The sequence below is a fragment of the Callorhinus ursinus genome, unplaced genomic scaffold, assembly GCF_003265705.2.
Source record: "Callorhinus ursinus isolate GAN/ISIS: 27379988/994484 unplaced genomic scaffold, GSC_fseal_2.0 scaffold38, whole genome shotgun sequence".
Taxonomy (NCBI): domain Eukaryota; kingdom Metazoa; phylum Chordata; class Mammalia; order Carnivora; family Otariidae; genus Callorhinus; species Callorhinus ursinus.
In genome coordinates, this window is record NW_027397100.1 from 12,710,173 (window position 1) to 12,723,891 (window position 13,719).

Sequence of the window (13,719 nt, forward strand, 5' to 3'; positions counted from 1 at the left end):
TGTGTCCAACAACAGGTGAACAGACGAACAAAATATGACATGGACACACGTGGAATATTGTTCAGCTGGAAAAGGAAGGAAATTCTGCAATTGGCTCCAACATGGGTGAACCTGGAGGACATTATGCTAAATGAAATAAGGCAGTCACAGAAAGACAAACACGGCATGATTCCACTTATATGAGCTACTGAGGGTGGTCAAATTCAGAGACAAGAAGTAGACTTGTTACCAAGGGCTGGGGGCAGGGGAGAATGGGGGGCTAAAGGTTTAATTATAGACAGTTTCAGTTCTACAAGACGGAACGAGCTATGGAGACGGCGGGTGATGATGGTTGCACATGATTATGAATATAGTTAATACCACTGAACTGCAAACTTTAAAATAGTTAAGATGGTAAATTTTATGTTATATGTATTTTACCACAGTAAAAATTTGCAAAAAAAAAAAGCTATAAAATACCTTAAATCCTTTCATGGAGACAATTTGGGATACTTTAGAAATGTAAGAAAATCCTATAAATTATGATAGCACATTCCATCATTACTGTGTACTATTAGAAAGGCAGATGTAAATTTTTTGAAGTTTCTCTTCCCTAAAGCAGTCACTCATTTTGCATGCATAATCTTTGCCTTAGCTGAGTCCCACTTGTTTAGTATTTACTCAAGAGCTTTCGGAAGTGCTAGAAACAGTTATCTAGTGTCAGTATCTACCCTGACTCCATCCACAGAGCTCTCAGCACAGAGCGTGGCACATAGTAGGCACTAGATAAAAGATCACCAAGGTGATTGTCAACCTCCATCCCCGGGTAGGGGGTAGGAGGCCCAGTTGTGGGGGGTGGGGGACATTGCCCCTAAGCAGGGCCCCAGGGGCGGGGACAGGCTGGCCAAGCTGGAAAGAACCCAGGGAATGGAGCCTACAAAGGAGGGGATTCATACAGGAAGGGGAAGGCAGATACAGAGGCTGGTAAGGGTCCAGCTGGGCGTTACAAGGATGGATAAGTCAGAAATATGTTAGTCTCCTGGGAGGGCGCCCTGGACTGGCACCTGTCCTCTTGCAGAATCTGTCCCTCTGGCCATCCGCCGGGCTCCTCACCAGCACCTGGCCCCAGGACCTGCCCTCCCATGGTCTCCACAGTGGGATGGCCTTCAAAGGGTCACCTCGTACTCCTGCCACCCGCCGGGCTGCTCTCCGCAATCGGTGGACCTGGTAGCCAACCCAGCATTATTTCTGTAGATTTTGTGAGAACCATTCTTGTGATTAAAAAGCTGCACCGTCCTGAGATTTGATGAAAAGCAGAGCCATACACACCCCCACTTCCTCCCCCAAATGCCCCTCCCAGCCTCACTCAGCCATTCTACATGTTTTCTTCCAGTAATTTGTCTTTTAACTTTGTTGAACATGTATTTTGTTCAGCAGATATTTTTGAAAACTTTATGTAGTTAAATCATATTTTCCTTTATAGATTCTAAGTTGTATGCATTTCAGGAAGGACCTGCCCAGTTCCAAGATTATAGCAATATGCTCCGACATTTCTACTGATTTTATTATATCTGCATATCTATATATGTGTTACAAATAGAAGAATAGATACATGATAGAATCAGAGAAAGACATGTATCATATGACCTCACCAATATGAGGGATTCTTAATCTCAGGAAACAAACTGAGGTTTGCTGCAGTGGTGGGGGGTGGGAGGGATGGGGTGTCTGGGTGACAGACACTGGGGAGGGTATGTGCTATGGTGAGCACTGTGAATTGTGCAAGACTGTTGAATCACAGATCTGTACTTCTGAAACAAATAATGCAATATATGTTAAGAAAAAAAAAGAAGAAGAAGATCGCAGGAGGGGAAGAATGAAGGGGAGTAAGTCGGAGAGGGAGACGAACCATGAGAGACGATGGACTCTGAAAAACAAACTGAGGGTTCTAGAGGGGAGGGGGTGGGGGATGGGTTAGCCTGGTGATGGGTATTAAAGAGGGCACGTTCTGTGTGGAGCACTGGGTGTTATATGCAAACAATGAATCATGGAACACTACATCAAGAACTAATGATGTAATGTGTGGTGATTAACATAATAAAAAAAATGAATTCTTACTATGTGATGAACCCTAAAAAAAAAAAAAAAAGAATAGATACATGATAGGTGATGGATATGCTCTTTAGTGCACACACACACAGGCTTCAGATGTATAAAAGCTCTTTAATGCATCTGGAATTTATTTTTGTGCATGGTGTGAGGTAGGGATCTAGTTTAATTTTTATTAAGTGACTACCCAAAGGCCACAGTACAGTACCATTATTGAACAGACCATCTTTCCTCTGTAGCTTGGAAACAGGGTCAACACACAGCTTCTGGTCTCTCTCACTTCATTGAGCCCCCTGCCTCATCCTGCACCAACACCATATCCTTCGAGTTACTCTAGCTTTGGAGCATGTGTTGGTGTGTGCCATGATGAGCACCTCGCCCTTTATTTCTGCTTCCCATACACTTTCTCTGCCAGGCAAACTTTCCCATCCGCTTGTGTCAACCAAGTTGCATTTTTTAACAGTTGGACTGGCAGTGGATTTATGGATTCACGTATGAAGAATAAATCTCTTGGCCACGTCAGTTCTTCTCTTCCTGGAACATGGAGTCTTTTCTCTGTGTCTTCAAGTTTTCCTTCAACAGCTTCAGTAAAGTGTCATTGCTTTCTTCATATGAATTCTGCACTTTTTTTTTAATCAGATTTAATCCTGGATCTTTTACCAGTGGTAGGGTGATTATAAATGGGATCTTCACCCTCAGTGACATTTTTCTATGGTGAGAGCAGCTGTGGAGGAAACCCCTGCTGTTTGACACTCATGTGGCACTTTTCCCTCCATGGTCCCCACCCTCTGGAGGACTCAAGTAAATTCTCCCCAGTGTTCTAGATGCACGCTCCTGTCACCCACAAGCATTCCGTAATGCACAAGTGTGTTCATCGCCACCACCTCATCTCATCCCCACGGCACCCCCACAGATGAGGAGACGGGCACGGGAGAGGCAGAGAGACTTCCTGAGCTCACACGGTGGGTTACGGTGGAGCTGCAACGTTAACCCACCCCGCAGGCCCCGGGGGGCTTGCTCTCCCTTCAACCTTCCCACAGTCATTTCAAATTCCAGCAGGTTCGGGTGGACTGACTGTGGAACCATGAGTAGAGGGCAGGAACCCTGGGTTTTGTCCCAGCTGGACCCTAAGAGCAGCCTGACCTCCTCATGCCCCCCAGGCCCCCGGAGACAATCGCACAGCCGGCACAGAGAGGGCGTTCAATCCCTGGGGCGTTTTGTTCTTCATGAGGGCCAGCCACTGCTTCATCTCAGCCCCTGCCTGGATGACCAGGCTTCCCTTCATTCACCGTGGGTCTCCCCTTCACTTGCCTCACAGTCCATCCTCCAAGGTCAATAGGCCCTGGGTTGCGTGGTACAGGCCACAGCAAACGGTCCTCAGCACAGATAAGGAGACAGGCCCCAAGAGGGACCCAGTCTCATCCAAGACCCACGACAGAAACCTATTCAGCCCAGCAGGGGGTCAGAGGCTGTTCCTCCCTTGGGAGGGCTCCCTGCTGTGGCAGCATCCTGCAGGAGAACAAAGGCTACCTCTAGGCTTCCATCCCCCCCACCCCACACCCGGGTCCACAATGCACAAGGCTGGCTGCCTGCCCACCCCTCAGCCCACCCACGAGACTGGAGCAGGGAAGTGGGGCAGCCGGCCAAGGTGGGAGTAAGCTCTCTGTGGCGACCAAGGCGGACCGGAGGTACTGAGTGCCAAACCACCCCCTAAGGCCCCCAGAGTGGTGCCTCCGATAAGCCTAGCTCAAGCCCCAGGATTTGAGCTAATCCTACTAATCCCTGGACACCAGGCTAGGTAGGGCAGATGGGAGAGGCCTCAGACTCTCTGAGACTCAGCGGCCCCCAGACCAGTGATAAGACAAAGCCCTGGGCCCCACCCCTGCCTGGCGCTCCCTCACTGTGTGACCTAGAGGAAGTCACCCTCCATTTCCCCATATGCACCCAGGAGATGCTAGTCCTCACCTCTTTCCCAGCCAATGGTGGACTGAGGCCCCCAAACCGCTGATGTGAGAGGTCCTTGTTGACTGTGGTGATGGGTATGAACCCCTCACATACAGAGTGAGCAAAGTACCACATTATTTCCTCGAGCCAAATCTAGCTTCAAGCTCCCATGCAGGCAGGCCAGTGGGAAATCCCACAATGGCCATTTTTCCCTCCCAGTGCTCTGGGGATGACTTAGGTCCAGAAAGGAGGAGCTGATGCTGCTAGTCTCCATGCGTCATGGTCACAGGCGAGGCACCTAGAAGGAAGCAACCCCATCTACCCCTCTTCCCACCCATGGGGCCCCAGGGCTTATGCGAAGCTCTGGGTGGCCTGAAAGGCTGGCCTAGACTCTGGGGCCCCCAGAATCCCTTCACCTTCCTGGTCTATGGACACACAGAAGTTGCTCATTCCTCATGGTGGCAAAACACCTCCTGCTCTGTTCAGTTCTCAGGGGTGGTTCCCTGGGGCTGGTCTCCAGGAGGGGTCTGACCAGGGGAAGGAGGGGCTAGGCCAGCCTCCTGCCCCAGATCCCGGGAGCTTCTGCCCCCCAATACACAGCCCAGAGTCCGCTGAGCCCTCGGCTTTTGCAGTGGGTCTGAGGTGGGAAAGCGGAGGAGGGGGAGGCCTGGTCCCTCGCCAGGACTCAGAATAGCAAAGCTCCCCAGTGACCTCTCCTTTCTTTCCTTGCCAGCTTATCTACCATCAACGCCACCAGCCAGCCATGTGCCCCTGACCTCCAGTAGGCCCCCTGGGACAGGACAGAAGTTCCCAAATAGTCCTTTCCAATTAGCACAGATATGCCCGGTGTCATCCCAGGAGGCTCCGAGACCCTGCGCTTTGTAAGGGTGGGTGAGAGATACAAATGACAAGTAACAAGCACCCTTCATGGAGGGCTGGCCCCGCGGGGCCTGGAGCTGGGCGCTTGCTGCATACCCCCACATCCACTTCTCCCACCAGCCACATGAGGGAAGTACAATGGGAGGAATTGAGGGAGAAGCGGCCCCCATGTGGTCACTTGTGAACTGCAGAGCTGGAGTTCAAGTTCAAGGCTGGCTGTCTGGCTCTGGAGTCGCTGCTGGTGGCTGGGAAAGGAGGGATGGTAGGGGTAGGGGGTCTGAGGCCGTGGGTCCACAGGGAGGGTGAGGCAGGCAGTGCTGGGGCCCCCAACACCCAGCATGGCGAGGTCTCTCTTGCCGCCTATGTGAAACTAAGGGAGCACCCCACCCCACATTGCCCTCCTGGGCTGAGCTGGGCCAGAGCAGGAGGTAGAAGTGGATCCCCCAAGGAAGGACTTTCTAACAGTCCAACTCTGAGGGCCTAATGCCCCTGTCCCAAGAGGTGTGCAAGCCCAGGTGAGGGGGGTTTACTCGGAAGCCCAGAACTCTGTGGATTCTCACACCTGGTTTTAGAGGGGTTTCCTTCCCCCTCCTCCCTGAGGGGTCCTCGCCCTGGACTGCCTGTCAAGTACCACCCATTGGGATATTGGCATTTCTTACCTGAATCACCAGGAGGGGCTGCCTCACTTTCCAGTTGAGTTTCAAAGAGATTTAGCCACCGGCCCATGGTCACCTAGCCAGCCGAACCAGGAAGGCACCCCGGAGTGCCATGGGAGCATGGGTCGGCCTGGCCTGGGTGTAAATCCCACTCTGGCTTCTGTGCTGGGTGTCCTTGGCAAGTCACTTTCCCTCTCTGAGCCTCTACTCCCTTCTCTAAAATGCGGGAAAGACCGCCTACCTATCTGAGAGTTTGGTGGTGCTTGCAGCACACAGGGCCTCAGGACAAACACCAGGGATGGGGGGGAGACGCCTCCCTGCCCCACCCTTCATTCCTGCCCATGGGTACCACCCGCCTCCAGCTTCCGAATACCCCCCACTCTCCTCTGCACAGTGGCTCCGCCCTGGCTGCTCCTAGCAGCCTCCGCCCTGGCTCTGCTCCAATCTCCAGATGGGGCTCCCAGCCCCTCCTCCTTGGAATACCCCCTTTTCCTGATCCGCAAGGCCCTGCCGGGCCGGGCTGCCCCCCTCGCTCCTTGGGCTCACTCTGCATCGGCCTCCTGCTGCCGCCTGATGCTGGCCTCACTCCCACAGCACAGCAGTGTCTCAGCGGTGCCCCGCCTGGAAGGATCTTCCCCAGAACGTCCACCAGCTGGCCCCTGGGGCCTGCAGGTTGCTGCCCCGATCACGTGCCCGATGAACTCTCCGTCCCCTCCCACTGCACGTGTCTTTCCCAGCCCTCGTTTTATTGGCTTCTACATTATGTGATCATTTTTACTATTCTCCCTTGTTTGCTGCATGGGAGGCCTGTTCATCTTCTCCCCGCCACCGTGTCCCTGGAGCCTAGCACACAGCAGGGGCTCCGGAAACAAAGTGGGAAGAGTGAACCTCCCGTGGGAGGGGGGCTGATGCCCTGAACTGCCCTGCCCTGGGGACAGCCCAGCCTCCCATTCTGGGAATCAGGGAACAGCCCGGGGCATTTACTTGTAATAGGGCACGGATGTCACATGCGGCCCACGAAGGATGGGCAAGTCTCAAGGGGGCACTCCCCTGAGGGTCATGACCAAGTCTAGAGTCAGAGTCAGGCCAGTAGCATTCCCTGGAGAACAGGGGCTCTCACCGTGACTGGACAAGACGGAGACGAGGTCTGGAGAGTGGGAAGCCTGGGGTCCAGCCACGTCCCTCTCTGGGCCTCAGTCACCACACCTGCAGACAGGCATGCTGCTTCCTGCCCTTTGGCCTCCCCTGAGGAGAGGTAGGAAGGGCCTTTGGAGACACAGAGTGCTGCCACTTCTCACCCAGGAGGACCGAGGTGCCGCAGGCCGGGGCCGCAGGCCAGCCCCAAGCTCCTGCACACAAGCAGGCGGGGGAGTTAGGGGGCACCCATGCCAAGGGGGCTCACTTGGATAATCTTCATGGTGACACCACCAGTTCCATATCTAGGACACGAGCCAGAAGGATCCATGGCACCAGGCAGCCTGCAAAGGTGGGGTGTTGGTGCTGGTGGAACCCGGCTGTGCTGCCCAGCTCTTGACAATGATGAGATGCTGTCACTGTGACATGGCAAGACTGTCACCTGCCTTAGCTCCTGTTCCAGGAGGTGGACGCTTCTGCTTCCTCCCACCCACCCCCTTGACAGATGAGGCCACCGAGGCCCACAGAAGGGCAGTACCCTGCCTATGTCACACAGCAACTCAGGATTTGGACCCAGATCAGTCAGGCACCAAAGCCTGTGTTCTTAAGCCACAGAAGGACACAATGCCCACCCCCCACCCCAATAAAACCCTGTGAGTGGCATCAGGATGGGCCCCTGCATTCCTAAGGTGTTGATACCCTGCAGTGGGATCCCCCTTTCTCAGCAGGTTTGGAAGGGCATGTGGCTCCTCATAAGTCCCAGCTTCCCAGGACTTCGGCAAGAAAAGGGCAAAGCAGGAGGTAGGTCTGGAAACTGACATGTCCCTGGTGACCATGAGTTTGTACCCATAAACCATACACATGACTTGGAGGACCAGGTCCTGCAAGAGAGGGTGGGGCAAGGCAAAGAGAGGCTCCGAGGTGAGCCCCTCCCAGCCCCCACTTTCAGTGGGATTTCTTGTGATCTGCCCAGACTTGCAGCTCCCTCCTGCTCCTGGCAGCTCTGTCACTCACACGGCACTGGGGAAGAGCCCGGCAGCCCTTTCCTAAGGGCCACTGAGGCAGGGCTGGGGAGGGAAGGAGCAGGAAGACAGGGCGCCCCTGTGCAGCCCTCACCACCTGGAGTCCGAGCAGACGAATGGTGAGCCATTGGCCACTCAGCAGTAGCTTCCCAAGGGCGCATATCTTCATAATCCACCGGCTCTCCTCCTACAGCATCTGCTTTAGCACCAAGGTCCCCACCCGCGGGCACAAAGGGCACTGAGGGCCATCCACTGCCAACTTCAAGTTCTGTGAGAGTCCAGAGCTTCTGTTGCTAGGCCATGTCCCTTCCCTCTGGGGAATTCGACCACCAGTCATTTATCCCCATTTTATAAAGATAGAAACGGAGGCTCTGAAGGTTTAAACACTTGCCCGGAGTCACACCAGGAATGAGTAGATAAGCTAAGAGCTGAACCCTAGTTGGTCCAGCTCTGCAGCCCACATTCTGTGGAACACTGACTCAATCCTGAGACACTGCATTCCTCTCCCTCACCCCCAGCACGTCTCATGCCTTAGAGAGCCAGAAAAAACCCACATAACTCCTCAGAGCCTCAGTTTCCTCATCTGAAAAATAGGGAGCATAAAAATACACATGAAGGCAAAGTCCAAGTAATACACTCAGTCAAGAATAACACATGGGTTTTTCTTCCCTAATGATGTCTCTTCCTGGGATTCCCCCACACTTGGGACTCCCTCTGCCACCACCGCCTCACTCTCTAGACTCCCACAAACCTTTCACCTCTTCCCAAACCTCCAGGTAGAGCCCCAGGACCCACTTACCAAGGCAGGGAACATCCTGAAGATAAGACCTTCTTAAGTGAGTCACAGTCAGGGTACTGTTGGGGACAAGTCAATATCACTGTCTTCAGGGCCCAGGATCTCCTGGTGCAAACCCAAGTCCTGCCCTTTCACCAGCCTGGGTCAGGCACCCTATCTCCTGCCAGGGAGTCTAGAGATATCAGAATTCTGGACTTCTGGAATTATAAGTTATATTACAAAGGCATAAAGATAAACACATAGGTCAATGGAACAGAATAGAAAACTCAGAAATGAAGTCACAGTTATATGGTCAACTGATCTTTGACAAAGGAGGCAAGAATATGCAATGGGAAAAAGTCTCTTCAACGGTGTTGGGAAAAAACTGGACAGCAACATGCAAAAGAATGAAACTGGACCACTTTCTTACGCCACACACAAAAATAAACTCAAAATAGGTTAAATAACTTAAATGTGAGACCGGAAACCATAAAAATCCTAGAAGAAAGCACAGGCAGTAATGTCTCTGACATTGGCCGTAGCAATATCTTTCTAGCTCTGTCTCCTGAGGCAAGGGAAACAGAAACAAAAATAAACTGTTGGGACTACATCAAAATAAAAGCTTCTGTAGAGCAAAGGAAACAATCAACAAAAGTAAAAGATAAATGGGAGAAGATGTTTACAAATGACATATCCGATAAAGGGTTAGTATCCAAAAGGTATAAAGAACTGATACAACTCAACGCCCCAAAAATGAATAATCCAATTTAAAAAACGGGCAGAAGGCATGAACATACATTTCTCCAAAGAAGACATACAGATGGCCAATAGACACATAAAGAAATGTTCAACATCATTCATTATCAGGGAAATGAAAATCAAAACTACAATGAGATAGTACTTCACACATGTCATAACGGCTAAAATCAAAAACATAAGAAATGACAAGTGTTGGTAAGGATGTAGAGAAAGGGGACCCTCATATGCTGTCGGTAGGAATGCAAACTGGGGCAGCCACTGTGGAGAACAGTATGGAAGTTCCTCAAAAAGTTAAAAATAGAACTACCCTAGGATCCAGTAATTGCACTACTAGGTATTTACCCCCCAAAAAAACTCCACTAATTCAAAGGGATACATGTACCCCTATGTTTGTTGCAGCATTATTTAAAATAACGAGATTATGGAAGCAGCCCAAGTGTCCATCAATAGATGAATGAATAAAGAAGATGCGGTATTGGGGCACCTGGATGGCTCAGTCAGAAAAGCATGTGACTCTTGATCTTGGGGTCGTGAGTTTGAGCCCTACATTTAGTGTAGAGACTACTAAAAATAAATAAACTTCCAAAAAAAGATAAATTATTTTTAAAAAAAGATGTGGTATCTATAAATGAAATATTATTCACCATAAAAAGAAGAAATCTTGCGATTTGCAACAACATGGATGGATCTAGAGAATAGAATGCTAAGTGAAAGCATTTGTCTGTCAGAGAAAGACAAATACCATTTGATTTCACTCATATGTGAAATTTAAGAAAACAAATTCAAGCAAAGGAAAAAAAAAAGGAGAGAGAGACAAACCAAGAAACAGACTCTTTTTTTTTTTTTAATTTTATTTCTTTATTTGACAGAGAGAGACACAGCGAGAGCGGGAACCCAAGCAGGGGGAGTGGGAGAGGGAGAAGCAGGCTTCCCGCGGAACAGGGAGCCGGATGCGGGACTCGATCCCAGGACCCTGGGATCATGACCCGAGCTGAAGGCAGACGCTTAACGACTGAGCCACCCAGGCGCCCCAAGAAACAGACTCTTAACTCTAGAGAACAAACTGGTGGTCACCAGACGGGTGGTGGGTGGGGGGAGGGGTGAAACAGGTGAAGGGGGTTAAGAGCACACTTATCACGATGAGCACTGAGAAATGTATAGAAGTGTAGAATCACTACATTGTGCACCTGAAACTAATAGAACACGGTATGTTAACTACACTAGAATTAAAATTAAAAACTTAATAAAAAAGAGAAGGAAAACCAATTCTATGCAAATCTTGTAAATGAGAGAACTAAAAACAGAATATTTGTTCTAACTGTACATCTGTTATTTAACCGCGTGTCCCCCTAAAATCATCTCACTTACCATAGATGGTTCAAGGTCCTCACTTTGAGAAACACGAATCTAATTCAAGCCCCACGTGGTAAACGGAGACTCTAAGAGAGGCACAGAGCCTGTCTGAGGACACCCAGCATGACTGGCAAAAATGGACATGAAGCCAGACTTCCTTGGGCCCTTTCTTCCTGTGATTCTACCACTGGGATAAAGATTCAAGAAGTCTGGACACTGAACATGTCAGGCCCTAAGAGTCAGACCCTGTCGGGGCCTCAGTACTAACAGGTCGCACCAGAGGCAATGGCCCAGGCCTCTGCGTACCCCAGGCCTGGGAACCCAGAGTAGCTGTGCCCCACGTTGGATGTGTAGCATTCCAGCCTGGGGGTGGAGATCAGTGCAGGGGGCCAGAGTGCCGCTGGACAAGTCAGACTCCTCACTGAGCCTTGATTTCCTAATCCGTAAAATGGAGCAGTCATTTTGCCTGGCAAGCAAGCGCTGTTCGGAGGCTCAGACGAGACTGCAGCCCTGGGGCCGTGTGAAGAGGTACAGAGTTTTCAACAAACATCAGAGGGGCGTCGGCAGGCACCGTGTCCTGGTGGCGTTCCCCATGTCAATTTCCTGCCCTTGTGGGTCCGGCTCTGGCGTGGGTCCAGTGCCACGTCCCTGTTTATTCTCCCTATCTTGATGGAATTTTTTCCAAAAAGGATGTCGCTCCTCCGCCACTCAGAGGAGCCGTTAAGCCAAGCCCTTCCACCCTGAGCGGGGGGACCATCTTCCGCCTATGCACCTGATTCTGCTTTCAGTGTGTAGGGGCTGTGCGGTCCACCCACCCCTCTCCACCAGCCTGCAGCTCGTGCCTGCAGTGACAGTGACAGTAACAACAGCTCACAATCCCTGGGCATCAGTACCTTCAGAGACACTTGAGATAATGTGCTGATGAAAAACAGAGGTCTGCCTTTGGCTTGGGTCGTGATCCCAGGGTCCTGGGATCGAGCCCTGTGTGGGGCTCCCTGCTCAGTGGGGCTCCCTGCTCAGTGGGGAGTGTGCTTCTCCCTCTCCCTCTGCCATTTACCCTGCTTGTGCTCTCTGGCTCACTCTCTCTGCTCTCTGTCAAATAAATAAATAAAATCTTTTTAAAAAAAGAAAGAAAAACAGAGGCTATTTATAAAGAAGACAAAAGGGGGGGAAAAAACCCAAAAAGCTCTGCAGCCAGGCTTCTTCCCAACTTCAAATACCAATCCCACCACTAACCAGCAAGACACTTCTCTGTGCCTCTCTGTCCCTCAGTTTCCTTATCTAGCAGGCTGGGATAATATCAGTAGTCAGTTGTGTGAATTGTTGCAAGGATTAAAAGTCAAGACTTTAGGCCACAAAGTCTTTTGAACAGTGCCTGGCACATAGTAAGTGCTCAATAACTGTCAGGCATTCTTATTACTGCAGAGGTGGGATTGGGGAGCTGCTTAGGAGTATGGCTACTTCCTAGCTGTGTGACCTTAGCCAGTTACCCAACTTCTCTGAGTCCCATCGTCATAAGGGTTAACTGTGGTCATGCCTGGGGCAAAACAACTACTCAATAAAAATTGGTTACTCTTCCATGCCAGGCACTGTGATAATCTCACCGAATTCCCACAGCAGAGGCACGTTGTATCCTGTGCCGTCGGGGACTGAGTTCCCGTGTCATAGGGTGAAGCTCTGTTTTCTGGCTTCCTGTCTCTCTAAACAGAGGCACCCATGAACTGACTTCAGACTAAAGTTGGCCCTGGGGTGGGGGGGACAGTCGGGATAACTGAGTTGAACCTCAAGTGCCAACGGGGATGGATTGGGAGGGGCTGCCTGGGAAAGGATTTTGAAGTCACATGCAGGCTCAGCAAGCAAGTGCCTGATCCAGTAGTGTCGTCCTCCAAGAGCAAGAGGTGGGAGGGAGGGGGTTCCACACATGCCACATATTTGCCCACCCTTCACCCTGGGGGAACAAATAACATTTAAAGAGCCCAGGTGACTTAAATATTCCTTAACTCTGCATGTTAAGTAGCAGCAGCTCTGGGTGCCTGGGTGGCTCAGATGGTTAAGCATCTGCCTTCGGCTCAGGTCATGATCCCAGGGTCCCGGGATCGAGCCCCACATCAGGCTCCTTGCTCAGCGGGAAGCCTGCTTCTCCCTCTCCCTCCACTTGCCGATCCCCCTGCTTGCGCTCTCTCTCTGTAAAATAAATAAAATCTTTAAAATCTTTTAAGAAAAAAAAAGAAGTAGCAACTGAGAGAAGTTGGGAGAAGAAGGTGTTTCTGTCCAGTTCCACTGTGACTGAGTGGGCAAGGAGAACACTGAGGCTGGACGGGCCAGATGGGTTGGGGGCTCCCTCCTCAGCTCCTCAAATCAGAAGCCATGCCTTGGGACTCAGAGCCCTGCTGCCCCCTTCGCAAAGCGAAATGACTCATGGGACAGCGTCTCCATCTACCAAGACTTCCTTCCCTTCAGCCCACTCCCCACAAACCCCAACCTCCCCCACCAAGGTATGTGCCCCAGCCTAGAGGGCAGGACAGACAAAATGCTCTCTCAGAAAAAGTGAGCGACTTGCTCACCCAGTGCACTGGAGAGTTTGAACGGCATGGCTGGCAGGGCAAATGAGGCAACGGAACATCCCCTTTCCTGACCTTTGACCTTGCCTGCCACAGGAAGTGGGGGTCTCTTTCCACCACTTTTCTGTCTCCAGCGTTCAAGGGATGCCCCGCCCAAATGCAGCACCCCCAAATCCTGAGCATCTTGGCCCGGAAGGGGCAGAAACACCCGAAATCCCTGGTTGGAAACCTAGCTGACATGGGTGACCCTGGGCAACTCATCCTGTGGGAGTCTGTTTTCTTGTCTGTTAAATGGGGATACACGACCTACTGCATTGGAATTTTGTATGAAAATGTGTGTAAAATATCTGGTACAATGGAAAGTTTCTTTGCCCCCTTGTCACATCCCCTCAACGGGCTCCAAGAAGAACTAGAGCCCCCCCCCCCCACAAGCCCAGCTCCTCTCCAGGGGAAGGAATCCCCTCCCCCACCCTCCAAGCCGGGCTGGGGGCTGTGACCAGGTCTGGCTTCACCAGGGGGCGCTCCCTCCCCAGCAGGCGTGCCCTCAC